Source organism: Macrotis lagotis, chromosome 1, assembly GCF_037893015.1.
Source record: "Macrotis lagotis isolate mMagLag1 chromosome 1, bilby.v1.9.chrom.fasta, whole genome shotgun sequence".
Lineage (NCBI taxonomy): Eukaryota > Metazoa > Chordata > Mammalia > Peramelemorphia > Peramelidae > Macrotis > Macrotis lagotis.
This window is the reverse complement of record NC_133658.1, coordinates 384403686-384420556: the sequence shown is the minus strand read 5'-3', so window position 1 is coordinate 384420556 and position 16871 is coordinate 384403686. Positions and strand designations below refer to the sequence as shown.

General features: G+C 35.1%; 1 pseudogene; it reads left to right on the top strand.

The window, feature by feature from the left end:
- Positions 1-15327: 15327 nt before the first annotated feature.
- LOC141518141 (small ribosomal subunit protein eS10-like) lies at positions 15328-15825 on the top strand (annotated as a pseudogene).
- Positions 15826-16871: the final 1046 nt, after the last annotated feature.

The window sequence follows — 16871 nt, the reverse complement described above, 5'->3', positions numbered from 1 at the left end:
ACACATACTCTTAAAATTCTTTTTTTGTCTTCATGTGCATGTGCATGTGATATAACCACACTAATACAATACTTTTATATATGAATATTCATATATTCCACATATGCATACATACATACAGAAAATATGCATAATTGTATTCTAATTAATTTATATATTTATTCTAATTAAAAGAAAAAATTCACATAGATTTATTTTCAAGGACTCACAATTTCTTCCTCTGTCATGGTTGATCATAACCCCTCATATCTATATGATTATATTTTTCTTCATCTTTCTTTCTTCTCACCTTATCTTGCTGTATTTCTTCACATAAATGAACAGCTCAATAACAAAAATGATTAATTTCTTTTGACACTAGGAATACTAGAGCAATATATGCAACACTGGGTCTCCAGGGTGAATTATCTCTTTAGCAATACACGAAGAGAGATAAGAACAGGTTTCCTATTCATTTCAAGTAAGTGGTTGAAAATATGAATTTATTGCATTCAATTTTCTTTCTTCCTTGCTTAAAAAAAGAAATCCAATTCAAAACAAAACACTTGTTTATTGTCATTTCTGTGTTCCAATAATGTATTGGAACTACCTACAACTCCAGAATAATCTCAGATGACTGGATGAAATCCACTAAAATCAAGGCTGGTAATTGGATTGGGGATTTTTGTTCCTTTTGAAAAGTAAGTTTTACCTGTTATTCAAAATAGCACCTATAAATGAAGTTTGTTCCTTGTTTGGTTACAGGAAAAGAACAGGTCAATTCATGCTACTATGATTAAAACAGAAATTTGTTTTTCCTTTCAGAATCTTTTTATAAAAGTGAAGTGGAGTTAACAATCCCAATACAGTAATACAATAAATATTGACTGAAGAAAAATGTCACACATCTCCTGTTGTTTAATGATAGTGGGAGGTCAAATGAACTTTACTATTTTTGGCTTTTTTTCCTCTCTGATCTTAATACAACACTACACTACACTACCATTACACAAAAGAGGTCAGTTTAGAATTTAAATGCAGGTATCAAATCCATGCAAAACTCAAAACCTACTAACATCAGGTATAATTTCTAACAAGATTATAGACAAAATGTTTTCCCACAATAATTGCAATAATTTTTGTCATTTAAAAAAATTATACAAGTTGTTTCTTGAGATTATAAGAACTGTACTCCTATGTTTGCCTAAAAAGTATCCTATAATTATTACAACATAATGCTTCCCTTTGGAGACCAAGTATCTTTTCTAATTTTGCCACAAACTAGTTTCCTGACTTTGGACAATTAACTTCTTTCTTCAAATGCAAAGCAAGGGTGTTAGACTATATAGCCCCTAAAGTTTTAATATTCTGTGACTTCTATTGACTACAAATATGGAAATATAGTCTGTAACCCAGGGTCCATGAGATCTGATCTGAAGGGTTTCTCTTCAAATGATCACTATACTCCCTATCTCTTGCTATCACTTCCACTCTTTTGGAAATCTTGGAATATTGCTTATTTATCTCTCCACAGGGATAAGCAGGTATCCTAGATTCCGTACAAGTACTACAGGAAATGATGTATTTATAAGTTAGAATACAATCTTTATTCCACCCTTAGAGAAAATATTGATAATACAAAGCATTCATAGGGGCCATTAAAAAAAATCTATAAAATTGACTTCTGGCTAAGATGGCAAAGAGAAGTCAGACACTGTTTTAAGATCTCCTGGCTTTCCCTCAGATCTAACATTAATCAAGCCTCTTAAAAGATTTGGATTGACAGAACTCATGAAAGAATAGAAGGGAACAGGGGAGCATGGGCCTGCCAAGGGCAGAGATCAGAGACCGAGCACACCAGCAGAGGAAATTCCAGAAGAAGAAGTTAAATACTTAAATAACCCAATCTTAGAAAATGAAATTCAACAAGTCATCAATGAATTCGCTAAGGAACAATCTCCAAGGCCAGATAGATTCACAAATGATTTCTACCAAATCCTCAAGGAACAATTGGTTCCAATTCTATATAAACTATTTGAAAAAAATAGGTGAAGAAGGAGGTCTGTCAAATTCCTTCTATGACATCAATAACTAAACCAGGAAGAGTTAAAACAAAGAAAGAAAATTATTGAACAATTTCCCTATTGAATAAGAATGCAAAATTTTAAATAAAATATTAGCAAAGCGATTACAGTAAGTTACCAATATCAAGCAGGATTTATCCATGGAATGGTTCAATATTAGGAAAATTAGCAGCATAATTGACCATATAAATAACAAACCCAACAGAAATCATATGATTATATCAATAGTTGCTGAAAAAGCTTTTGATAAAAGACAGCACCTATTCCTATTAAAAAGCACTAGAGAGTATAGAAATGGAAAGCTCCTTAAAATGGAATATTCCTTAAAATGATAAACAGTATCTATCTACAATCATTAACAAGAATTACATATAATGGGGATAAAGTAAAAGCATTCCCAATAAGATTAGGGGTGAAACAAGGATGCCTGTTATCACCATTATTTTTCAATATTGTATTAGAAATGTTAACTTTAGCAATAAGAGAAGAAAAAGAAATTGGAGAAATCAGAATCAATAAAGAAGAAATAAAACTCTCATTCTTTGCAGATGATATAATGGTATACTTAAAGAACCCTAGAAAATCATCATAAAAACTACTGAAAACAAATTTTAGCAAAGTTACAGGATATAAAATAAGTCCACAAATCCTCAGCATTTCTATATATTACTAAAAAGATAAAGCAGTAAGAAATAGAAGGAGAAATCCAAACTTCAGACAACATAAAATACTTAGTCTGCCAAGGCAGACTCAGAAACTTTATGAAAATACCTGTAAAACACTTTTCACACAAATAAAATCACCTCTAAATAACTGGACAAATGTCATTTTCTCTTGACTAGACTGAGCTAATATAAATAAAATGATAATTCTACCTAATTTAAATAATTTATTTTGTGCCAGACCAATCAAACATCCAAAAAAAATTACTTTCGTGAGCTAAAAAAATAGTAACTAAATACAAATGGAAGAGCAGAAGGTCAAGAATATAAAATAAATTTATGGAAAAAAATGCAGAGGAAGGTAGCTATACCAGTTCCAAAATTATATTGTAAAGCATCAGTCATCAAAACTATTTGGTACTGGCCAAGAAATAGAGTGATGGATGAGTGGAATAGATTAGGTGCAAAAGAGACAGCAGGAAATGACTATAGTAATCTACTGTTTGATAAATCCAAAGATTTCAGCTTCTGGGATAAAAATCTCACTTTTCAATAAAAGCTGCTGGGAAAACTGGAAGACAGTATGGCAGAAACTAGGCACAGATCAATGTCTCACACCCTCTATCAAGATATGGTGGAAAAAGCTGTAGGATTTAGATATAAAATATAATATTATAAGCCAATTAGAAGAACAAGGAATAGCTTACTTGTCAGATCTATGGAAAGGGGAGTAGTTTATAATCAAAAAAGAGATAGAAAACACTACAAAAACTGAATAACTTTGATTACACACAAACAAAACCATTGAAACTAAGATTAAAAGAAATGTAGTAAATTGGGAAACAATTTTTACAACTAATGTTTCTGACAAGAATAATTTCTAAAATCAATACTGTCAAATTTATAAAAAAAAGTCATTCCCCAATTAATAAACAGTCAAAGGATATGGAAAGGCAATACTCAAAGAAATAAAATCTATCTAGAATCATATGAAAAAGTTCTCTAAATCATTATTGATTAGAGAACTGCAAATTAAAACATCTCTGAGGTACCATCTCATACCTCTCAGATTGGCCAATATGAACAGAAAAGAAAATGATCAATATTTCAGGACATGAAAGAAAAACTGGGATACTAATTCACTGTTGGTAGAGTTGTGAACTTATCTAACCTTTCTGGAGAGTTATTTGGAATTATGCCCAAAGAAAATTTTAAACCTTTTTGATTCAGCAATACCACTAACTGGATCTGTATTCTGATGAGATCATGAAAAGGGTAAAAATTTCACATGTATAAAAATATTCATAGAAGCTTGTGTTATAGAGGCAAAGAACTAGAAACTGAGGGGATGCCCATCAATTGAGGAATGGCCAAAGAAATTGTGGTGTGTGATGAAACACTATTGTTTTAAAAAATCATGAAGGGGGCAGCTAGGTGGTGCAGTGGATAGAGCATCAGCCCTGGAGTCAGGAGTTCTTGAGTTCAAATCCGTCCTCAGACACTTAATAATTGCCTAGCTGTGTGGCCTTGGGCAAGTCATTTAACCCCATTTGCCTTCCAAACAAAACTAAAAAAAAATCATGAGGGATAGGATTTTAGAAAAGCCTGGAAAGACTGGCATGAATTAACCCTAAGTGAAATGAGGAGAACCAGAGGAACAGTAAACACATTAACAACAATACGGGGTGGATGATCAACCATGATGGATGTATTCATTTCAGCAATACAATAATCAAAGACAATTATAAAAGACTTGTGATGGAAAACACCATCCCTATCCAGAGTAGGGACTGTGGAGTTAAATGAAGAACAAAACTCATTATCTTCAATTTTTAAAAATTGTCTTATGTATTATGTCATTTTTTCCCTAATGTATTCTTTCTTCCATTTGGACCTGATTCTTTTCTCACAACATGTTCAATATCAATCTATGTTTATCATGGTAACAAATATAGAGATTATAAATGAGAATGTTTTCTTTCAGGGGAGGGGGAAGGAAATAAAGGGAGGAAGAAAAACTGTAAAACTCAAAACCTTGCAAAAAACAAATAATAAAAACTACTGTTGCATGTAGTTTGAAAAACAAAAAATAAAATATTTAAATTTTAAAAAAAATTTATAAAATTTTCTTTCATCTCCTGTGATTCCCATTTTCTTTCCAGATTTTAAAGTTCTATAGTCACAATACAATCTCAGGTTATATACTCCCTTTAGAAGACAAAAAAAAAAAATATGTGTTTGCCAAATGGGCAAGACTAAGTATCACTTTTCCCAATGATGCAGATTCCCTTTCTTTCCTCCTCACACTAATGCCACCATCCTATGGTTTGATCTTTCCCCAGAAGGTATACACTTAGGATTCCTATAAAAACAACATTTTAACTTTTAATGAGACTCTTTTACCCCACAGATAATGACTAGACTTGGTTTAGACTCCTATAAAAGGAAAATGTACTTGGGACTGTTTACCAGGAATCCCCTTCCTTTTATATTCTCAGCATAGAAATACTTATAGAAAAACTTATAGTAATAATGTCTCCCTCATTCCCTTTTTTATGGCTTCAATCCCATTAAGGAGAAAAAAGAATCAGTACTAGTACCAATAGATTTAATAAGGCTTGATGACATTCTCCCCTGGAGAAAGGGACTGGGATCACTTTATTGTGTGGGTTTCCCAACAATAAACTTTCCTCTGTGTATCTTTCCTGGTTCTCTAACAAGAAAGCCATTCAAGAAAATACTATGGTTATATTTCCTTTTCTTGGAAGACCATTCTTTTGTGGTTCTTTTCAATACCATCCCTAATTGGCAATAGGCAAATTTTCCCATGAAAGTTGTCTTCTATGGATAATTTTGTTTAATTTGTGATAAAGCATTATTCTCAGGATGCATTTTTAGCACCCAGATTTAATATTTTCTATGCAATGATAATCTCACCAAACACAAATATATACTATCTGCATTACTGTCCAGGAGAATGGGGAGATACAGAAGAAGATAAATTCAGGGTACAGAGTTCCTGAATTGTAGGAATGTAATTATTTGGTATTATAGGTTTAAAGAGAAAAAGGAAACATAAATTACAAGAATCCAAGCATTTAAGTGATTTTAAACAATTTTAATCAATATTTGCAATTTTTAACTTGTTAACTACCAGCTAAAGTTTAAGTCTAGAAATGAGCAAATTAATATTAAATTATGCATAAGCACAATGAAAAAAACCAAAACTTTCAAAAATTATATTACCCTTGTTAGAATTGACAAAGTCAATGATAACATTTACAGGAAAGTAAATGACAAATTCAGAGTTAACGCATTTAGTCAGCACTTTGTCTTTACAATGAAGAATAAATGATTTAATAATTTACTATGTGGAATTAATTCTATCAGCTGGTTTGTGCATTATCCAACTGAAATTTAAATGTCCCTCCACTTAATCAACATAAATGAGACCTTAATTAACTAACCAAATAAATGGGCAGATTAGGAAATCAAGTAATACAAATGCTTTTAACTATAGACATAATCAGTGCATACTGGAGAAAGACCAGGCATTGACTTTTTGACATTTAGTCAAATGTTGATTTATTGGTTTTCTACTTGATGTTGTAGACCTCAAGTTTCCTATAAAGTTGAATTTGTTTGGGATATGTTGAGTACATAAAATTAAGGAGGGCTTAGAAAGAAACCTTTAGTTATCCCCTCTCTATTCAAACTCTTCCTTAGAAATAATCTCCCCTTAATTCTATTCTCCTAACTATCTCATTAACTATGATCAGGCTATATGATTTCTCACAGAAATCAGAGTTTTATATGGTCAAAGACACCAGGGGATATTTGAATTTGTATACTGATTGACAGTACATAGTAATAGACCTTTCTTTATTGTTCACCAGGAAGTTAAGTACTGAAATACGAGAACTTGGTGTAATGCATAGTCCTAATCTCACACAATTGCACATACACACACACACACACACACACACACACACACACACACACACACACACACACATCTCAAGCTGATGGTTAACAGGATTCTAACATTATTATGCTATAGTTGTTAGATCGAACAATTTCATTTTAGAGACAGAATAATGAATATGAAATTAAATGGCAAGGGAGATTTATGAAAGAAGAAATTTCCAAAGGCAACATTAGTTTCTCTACAAATGAATCCCTCAGTGACCTTGACTGAGTACAATTCTCCCTTCAGCATTCCTGAGACAGGAGATAACAATAAAAAACACTGACCTGGAATTAACCAGATAATTGTAGTCAGGTAGATATATTTTAGGTCCTAACAAGAATGTTTCATTAACTTTATTTCCTCCTATTTTCCTATTAGTCATCATTCATTGCAGAATCATAGTTTATATTTTGAATATAACTTTAGAATTTACAAAGCCTTTTTTGATAATAGCCCACTGGAATACATCCCCTGGGAAGATCCATAATACCTCAAAGCATAAGTCCATAATACCAGAAAAAATAATAATTCAACAATAAATATTTATTGATACTCACTAAGTGTAAGGTACTGTTCTAGGCAGGGATACAAAGATAGACAACTTAGCAGGGAAGAACAAGAGCAAAAATTTCTATGACAATAGAGAAAGTGAGATACATCCCAAAGAAAAAATAAGTTTATGTATTACAAGAAATTTGAAAGAAGAAAAATAAATTCCACCTTGAGGAGTAAAGTAGTAAACAAACATTTCACTCCCTGAAGTTGACTGAACCTTGAAGGGAGAAAAAGAATGTCAGCATTTGGAAATGATGAAAGTCAAGACTTGGGAGATAGCATGAGAATGATATGGAAAAAGAAGGTAACTTCCCTATTTCTGTTGGAGGCACTACTGTTCTTCATTGTCCCAGTTTTGAACCTTGATGTTCTCCTTTACTCCTTTCATATGACATTACACTCTGTTGTGAAGGGTTTCAAACACAGAAAAGCCTCCAGGAGTGTGTTGTTTGGATTTCTCAAGAGACTTTCCTGAAGAAAGTAGGAGAATATCTATGTGGCTTCCAGTGTCCAAACTTTCCAAAACATAGCTGGGGAGCTATGTGTGGTATTTGTTTACCCTCCCCAAGACCAAAAGCAGATATCTGTACCTGGACTATATTTGGTACCTTTCCAGTTAATAAAGGGTAAATTTTCCAAGAGAGGTCCCAAGAACCTCTAGGCAGGTTTGAGAGCTCCAGACATAACACCTGATCAGTAACTTTATTTTCACAAATATTTCTACCTACTCTTAAAGCGGTATTCTCATACCATTACAATAATTGTCTTACAGTGCTCTTTGCTGTTTCAAGGTTTTTAATCTTGTCTCTTCAAGACCTATGGTTGACTATTCCCTATAGAACCTTTTATATTATGCACATAACATAAAAATAATTCACAGAATGATAGAACTTCAGATTTCAAAGAAGCTTCAGAAACTTTATAACCCAAATCACACCTGAAAAACCAACCCTTCTACAAATAGGAATCATATAACATTTAAGGTTTCTCCTAAAACAATCCATTCCACTTCTTGGTAAGTCTAAATCTTAGTTATTTCCTTATGCCAAGTTGAAACTTTTCTCTTTGCAGATTTCATCCATACTCACAGTTCTTCCCTCCTGAGCCAAAGAGGATAAGTCTAGTTCTTCTTTTAAACAAGAGAACTTTAAATTCTTAATGATAGCTATCAAATCCTTCCAATGCTTCTCTTCTCCAGGCTAAATATGTCTAGTTCCTTCAGCCAATATTTATATTGCCTGAACTAAGGGTCTATCAATACCCTGATTGTCTTCTGCTGGATACTCTTTGGTTTGGTAATGTACTTTCTAAGATATGACACCTAGAACTGAACATTTTATTCCAGATATTTTCTGAATATAGCAGTGTACATTGTGACTATCATCTCATTATTCTTGGATGTTTGTCTCTTTTAAATATTTTTAGATTTCTTATCAACCATATAAAATTGAATAATACAATTCCTCCTTCAGGTCCAAAAATCTTGCTCCTTCCTTCTAAAAAAGCCAGCTTGGATGCCATTATTCATTTCCAATACCCAGACAATGTGCTGTTCAAGCAAAAGTGAAGTTGTTTTTTTTTTTGCTTGAATCATCTAGGAAAAAATTCAATTCTAAAATCAACTTGTCTTCATTTCTTTTGTGAATGTAGATACAGAGAAATTTTCTTAGAAGTCTTAATTGAATCAGCTTTTTTTTTCCTAATGTGGAAGGAGAGATACTATGAGTGTATATGTATGTGTTGTGTCTGTATGTGTTTGTGTGTTTGTATGTGCACATGAGTGCATGAATGTGCATAAGAGGCTGGAAAGATTTAACATAGATATAGGGTATTTCCTATCAATAAAATCTTTCAAGCCTCTCTTGATATTAGAAACTAGACATCATGTCATTTGCAAAAACCTTAGTTTGGAGTAACTAATATTAGTGACTGGTCCAAGAGAAAAATTTGGGTTTAACTCAGATGAAATATACTTAAGGCTAGAGTAATCCATTAGGAATATTAGAAGCACCTCAAGGATTCAACATTCTCTGCAGCAGGAAGCAAAATGCCCCCAGGGCGTTAATTAAAATTATGGCTCTCCCTCTCAGTGAATATTTTTACAATCACAGAAATTTCCAGTCATTATTTATGGATGAAGTCCAAAAAAAATGAATATCACATCCATACATAGGAAAGACATGAACAAGCTAGTAAGCTTTATTAAACTCCTAGGCTGAATGTTCTCTCTATATATTTAGATGAATCAAGCTTGACCTTCAATCGAAAAGTGGCATAATGCTGCCATCTACAGTTAAAATGATGAATATCAAAGATCCCAATGGTCAAATAAAGCTGACAATTCCAGTCTGGTGTTGCAAAGGAACATTACTTTTTTTTTTTGCAAGTGAACTTTAATTTATTATTACAATAATTTTGTTATGAGTAAACATAAACCCCCCTGCTCCCCCAAAAAGCTGAGAAACCTCAAGAATAGTGAGAGAGAAAAAAAATGTACTTCAGTCTATGTTCAGATTCCAATGACTCTATCTCTGGAGTGAGTTGCTTTCTATATCATAAGTCCACCAGAGAAGTTGCTTCAATATTTTTCCCACAGTTACTATTACTAGCTGTATTTCTCTCCACTCTATTCCTCCCCACTCTCATTTATTCTATTCTCTCTCTCTCTCTCTCTCTCTCTCTCTCTCTCTCTCTCTCTCTCTCTCTCTCTCTCCTTTCATCCTGGCCCTGTCCAAAAGTGTGTTGTCTCTGAGTACCCTCTCCCTCAATCTTCCCTCTCTCCTATCACCTATTCCTCCCTTCCCTCCCCCATTCCCCCTTATCCCATCCCTTTCTTCTCATTTTTCTCTAGGGTAAGGTAGATTTCTTCACCCTATTAAGTGTATATGTTATTTCCTCTCTGAGCCATTTCTGATGAAAATGAAGACTTACTCATTCCCCCTTGCCTTCCCCCTTTCCACTCCATTGAAAAAGCTTTTTCTTGACTCTTATGTGAAATTTCTTAGTTTCTTCTTCATCTCCTTTCCCTTCCTCCCAGTACTTTCCTTTATCACCCATTGACTCCATCTGTTTACTATATTATATCATTATATTCCACTCCTTCCTGTGCCCTGTCTATATATGTTCCTTCTAACAGCTCTTATAAATCAGAAAGTTCATATGAGTTATCAATATCTTCTTCCAATGCAAGAATACAAACAGTTCAATATCATTAAATTCCTCATTGTTAGTCCTTCTTATCTACCCCCTCTGTGGTTCACCAGAGTCCTGTACTTTGAGATCAAACTTTCTATTCAGCTCTGGTTGTTTCAATAGGAAAGTTTTAAAGTCCCCTGTTTCATTGAAAGTCCATCTTTTCCCCTGAAAGAGGATGTTCAGTTTTGCTGGGAAGTTGATTCTTGGTTGTAAACCAAGATGTTTTGCCTTCCGGAATATCATATTCCAATCCCTGTGAGCCCTTAATGTAGATGTTTCCAGATCCTGTATAATCCTGACTTATACAGACTTGGTAGCTAAATTGTTTGTTTCTGACAGCTTTTAGAATTTTCTCTTTGATTTTGGAGTTTGGGATTTTGGCTGTAATATTCCTGGAAGTTTTTCTTTTGGGATCTTTTTCAGGAGGTGACCAGTGAATTCCCTCAATTTCTATTTTACCCTCTGCTTCTAGGATCTCAGGGAAATTTTGATGTATTATTTCTTGAAAAAAAATGAAGTCTAGGCTATTTTCCTGGTTGTGGCTTTCAGGTAGCCCAATAATTTTTAAATTATTTCTTCTGGGTCTGTTTTCGAGGTTGGTTGTTTCCCCCAGGGAAATATTTCACATTTTCTTCTAATTTTTTACCTTTTTGGAAGAGTTTTATTTCTTCCTGATTTCTTGAAAAGTCATTAGCTTCCTTTAGTTCCATTCTGTATTTGAAGGAGTTATTTTCCTCAGAAAGCTTTTTTATCCCCTTTTCCAGCTGGCCAATTCTGCTTTTTAAGGCATTCTTCTCCTCATGTGCCTTTTCTTTTGCTTTTTCCATTAGGTCTAAACTGGTTTTTAACATATTATTTTCTTCAGTATTTTTTGTACTTCTTTCACCAAGCTGTTGATTTGGTTTTCATGATTTTTCTGCATCACTCTCATTTTTCCTCCCACTTTTTCCTCTACCTCCCTTGCTTTTCAAAATCTTTTTTGAGCTCATCCATAGTCTGAGCCCATTTTCTATTTATCTTGGAGGTTTTGGATATGGGGGCATCAATTTTGTCATCATCTGAGTACATGTTTTGATCTTCCATAGGACTAAAGTGATTCTCTATGGTCAGATTCTTCTTTTCCTGTTGTTTACTCATTTCCTCAGCCCAAGACTAATTTACAGCACTTCCAAGGCTGTGGGGTTTTGGGGGGGGGGAGACACTCCACTAAGACCTTTATTCCTCCAAGGTCTTATGCCCTCTCGCCTGTGCTTTGATATGTAGATGACCACAGCACTTCCCTCTGCCCTAGAGCTGTACGGAGGCATCCTGCTCTGCTATCTTAGTATGGAAGCCCAAACTGAAACCTGGATCTGAGTGTGCTCCTCCCCCAGGGAGAGCAGAGAAATTTCTTCAGTCTCCCCTGACCCCCTACCCTCTGTGAGCTATGCTCTGGAGGTGCAGGCTCCAGATTCTCCAGATTCATGCTGCAGGTTCTGCTGCCCTTGCTCCATCACTTCACACTCACTCTAGTGCAGCAGAATTCTCTCCCCACCCCTTCAAGCTGTTCCAGGGCTGCGCTGCAACCAGGCTTTTTCCAACTCCTCGTCCTGGTGAAACACACCTTTCCAGCAGAACTTCTAAGTTATCTTGGGCTGGGAAAATGTATCACTCAGTTTTTCTGTAGGTTCTGCCCCTCTAAATTTTGGCTAGAGTCATAATTTGATGGCTTTTGGAGTTTGAGGGGGGAAGGAGTTCCCAGGAAATGTTGCCTTCACGCTGTCATCTTGGCTCCACCACCCCCAAGGGAACATTTCTAAAGGTGAACACAGAAGGAAAGGGAGAACAGGCATAAATTTCAGAATAAGAGGCCAATCATTAATATACCCCAAATAATCTTTCTCTAATCAGCTTCATTTCTTCATACTTTTATAAAACATTAGAACCAAAATAAGCTTTTAAGTCGTTTGATTTCTCACATATTTATAATTGAATGAGTGAATGAAAAAGCACTTTTTAAATGCTTTCATTTGTGTGCTAAATGATGAGGATGAAAATACAAATATAAAGATACTCTCTGCTTCCAAAGAGTTTCCATTCAAATATAAGGAGACAACAAATATAGGCTAATAATGACACAAGATGTAGCCATCACTTTAATTTAACAAATCACAAAGTTGGTAAATGAAGATGCTTTTACATCCTTTTCAATAGTAATGGCAGCATTGATTTGATTATAGCTTCAAACCAGAAGAGTTGGGGTAAGGGAAAAGATGCATGTACAACTGTTGCAGGTAAGAAAATGACTGGTACTAAAAGTAAGGCATGCCTAGAGCTGGACTACATTTAGTTGACTATATGGAGCACTCACCAAAAAGAATAACAGTGTGAGAATTCCTAAATTGAAAGTGTCCAAGACATGCTCTCATTAGCAAGACAGTTAATGAGAAAATAGCTAGGGAATAAAACATATAATATTCATTAAAATTCTTTTTCTACTTAAATAACTAGTTCCTTGTAACATATCTCACCAAACAATGGGCTTTTAAAAAATTTATTAATGAAGATATTCTAATGCCCTATTGAATAATACAAGGTTCTTAAAGACCATGAGAAAGTAACACAAGCTCTAGGAAAGATTTTGAGATAAAGCCTATTGGTATATCAGTCTGCTAAGCACTAACTAGTACTGAAGTTGGGGTCCTTGTTGTGTCCAAATCTTTAGAAAAGATATTGGAGCATTTTACCATTTCCTGCTCAAGTAAATTAAGGTAAATAGAGATTTATGTATAGCACTGCATTGCTCATCTGGGTAAGAGCACATGCAAATATCAAGACTTGATTTGATGAAAATGATGAGGAAACACAGAAGTTGCTTAATTAAAAAGGAGAACTTCACAGGATCTACCAGCAGGATAGTTCAACAATCTTTATGATAGCAGGATTTGATTCCATCAAAAGTAAAGTGCAGGAGAAGTTAAGAGAGATGCAGTTCAGTAGGAAAGCAGATGATATTCAATTTTATGCCCTAAATAACAATCCAAAGCACTTTTATGATATCCTGAAGACTATGGGTCAAAAGTCTATGTTGCATCTCAACTACTGGAGGATGATGGAGCCACATTGATTAGTGTTAAGGATATGACCCTAAAGAGATGGGTTGAAAATCAGCATACTATTCTCAACAGACTGTCTTCAATCAATGCTGAAGTCATCGACCTTTTATCTCAGGTTGAAGTCAATCTTTGCCCAATAGGTTTCAACTGAGCTTTTGAAGACCTTTCCTGAAGCCAACACCTGGTGCTGCTTCAATTCCAGATGAGATCTACAAGGGGGATTGTATGGGGAAAGCATTCCTCATATAAAAATTGACTAAGATTTTCTGGGTTATGTGTCAAGAAGAAGTTATACCCCAGGAGTTCAAGGATGCCTCCATTGTCCATCTCTATAAAGGAATAGGGAATAGATTGTCCTGTGACAATCACAGTAAGGGTTTCTTCACTTAGTCATTCTTGTCAGAGTACCCCTTCATAGTCTGAGCCTTCACCTGGAAGATGCTCATCTACCAAGAGCCAGTGTGCCTTAAAAAGAGGCCAGAGGAATGGTCTCTACAGTGTTTCCTGATCAACAATGCCAGAAGAAATGCCAGGAGCAGAACAGAGGTCTATACAGAACATTTATAGATCTCACAGAGGCTTTTGATGCTGTCAGTTGTGAAGATTTATGGAAAATTATTTCAAATTTTGGTTACCCAAAGAAGTATATCATCATTGTACTTTAATTTCATGATATCATACTTACCTTGGTTCTGGATAATGGACAATGCTCTTGCATATTCCTGGTCACCTATGGAGTGAAGCATGTCCTTCCTCCCTAGCTATTTAACATGATTTTTTTCAGTCATGTTGCCAAATATCTTCATTGAGGAAGAACAGTACAGACAGCAAATTCTTCAACCTGAAAAGGTTTACCAGCCAAGACCAAAGTGGAAAAATTGTTGGTACTTGATTTTCTGTTTACAGATGATTGTGTACTCAATGCAGCCTCTGAAACTGAGATGCAACAAAGTATGCATTGGTTCTCTGCAACTTGTGCTAATTTTATCCTAACAATTAGCACCAAGAAAACACAGGTGTTGCATTGGCTAGCACTATACCACTCCTATGTAGAACCATTAGTTATAGCAAATGGGGAAATACAATGATGATGAAATTCTCCAGGTAACCAAAATTTGACATAATTTTCCATAAACCTTCACAACTGACAGCATCAAAGGCTTTAGTCAGATCTATAAATCTTCTGAACAGACCTCTTGCTCCTGGCATTTCTTCTGGAGTTGCTAGTCAGCAAATGCTATATAGATCATTCCTCTATGAATAAGTTCACTTGCCTTGGCAGTGTAATTTCCAGGGATGAGCACATTGATAATAAGGTTGATATACTCATTCCCAGAGCTAGCTCAGCATTAAGGAAAATGGAGGACAGAAATGGCATTAGACTATTAAACTGAAGGTCTACAGAACTATTGTTGTATGCCTGTGAAATCTGGACAGTATACAGTGCCAAGTCAGGAAACAAAGTTGCTTCCATGTGCATTGTCTTAGGAAGACATTTGGCAGATCACCTGGCAGGACAAGACACCAAATAGTGTGGTCCTTTCTCAATTGAAAATGTCAAGCATTCAAATTCTGCTATAGAAAGCACAACTCTTTTGAGCTTAGCACATGTTTAGTATGACAACATACTCTTGTCAATATTATTTTATGGAGAATTCACACAAGGTAAGCACCCAGGGTGGTCAGGAAAAGTTAAACAATGGCTCTCTCAAAGTTTCTCTTAAGAACTTTGGAATTCTTTTCTATCCTGGGCTCCTTGAAGAGCAGCACCTGTCTCTGCCGTCGAGATGTTGATGTCCAAGAAGAACCGAATTGCCATCTATAAACTCCTTTTTAAAGAGGGAGTAATGGTATCCAAGAAGGATGTCTACATGCCAAAGCATTCTGAGCTGGCAGACAAGAATGTACCCAATCTCCATGTCATGAAGGCCATGTAGTCTCTAAAGTGTCATGGTTATGTTAAGGAGCAGTTCCCATGGAGGCATTTCTACTGGTATCTCACCAGTGAGGGCATTCAGTACCTCTGGGATCACCTTCACCTGCCCCCTGAGATTGTGCCTGCCACTCTTCCCAGAAGTATACCTGAGAGAGGAAGGCCAAGGCCTAAAGGTCTGGAGGGTGAGTGACCTGCCTGGCTTACTTGGGGTGAAGCTGACAGAGACACATACAGACTAAGTGCTGCTCCCCCTAGTACTGACAAGAAGGCTGAAGCTGGGGCTGGGTCAGCAACAGAATTCCAATTTAGAGGTGGATTTGGTCCTGGACATGGTCAACCTCCTCAATAAGAACCTTAGAGATATGTTTCATATTGAATAAAATTTTGGGGAAGAAATAATGATTTATGTACTTGTTGTGTTGGCATTTGTAGTCTTTTTTTGTACCTTTGGTCATTCCCAGGAAAGATGACTGATTTGTATATCAGTATTTGAACTGAAAGGTGCCATTTTTAGTATCCGGGGAGGTGAAAGGAGGAAGTTAGGGAAACAGCTTTCTTGCCCTCACTTTTATATATACATATATATATATATATATATATATATATATAGAGAGAGAGAGAGAGAGAGAGAGAGAGAGAGAGAGGGAGAGACATATATATGCAAAGATTTTGAGTTTTACATATATAATATATATTTTGAGTTATATATATGCAAAGATTTTGAGTTTTACATATATACATATATATGTATATATCTTGAGTTATATATATATATATATATATATATATATATGCAAAGATTTTGAGTTTTACAATTTCTCCCCAATCTTACTTCCCTCCCTCCCCCCACAGAAGGCAATTTGTCTGTCTTTACATTGTTTCCATGTTTACATTGATCCATTGCCCTCATTTTCAAGATGACAAGTTATTTCTGTGAGAGCTGCTTTGAAATGGGAGCTGTCTGTTCTGCTTGGCTAAAAATGTTCCTAAGTACTCTTGATTTTCCCCTCAGTAAAGCCTGCTAGTTACTTGCAAGAATGCATGAGGTGACGCAGTGGATAGAGCACTAGCCCTGGATTCAGGAGTACCTGGGTTCAAATCCGGTCTCAGACACTTAATAATTACCTAGCTGTGTGGCCTTGGGCAAGCCACTTAACCCTATTTGCCTTGCAAAAACCTAAAAAAAAAAAAAAAAGAATGCATGAATGTAGTTCTTAATAGAGAGAGTATTTTCACCAGTGAAAATGTTAAATTTCAGACTGGAGATATATTGTAATAAGAGGAATTTTTAAACTGTCCTTAAGATGAAAGCCCTGAGAAGCCAGAGAAATTCATAGTTTTTGAGTTCTAGTAAACTATTTACAGTCTAAGCTGGGTCATTTGTTTAATAAGTCC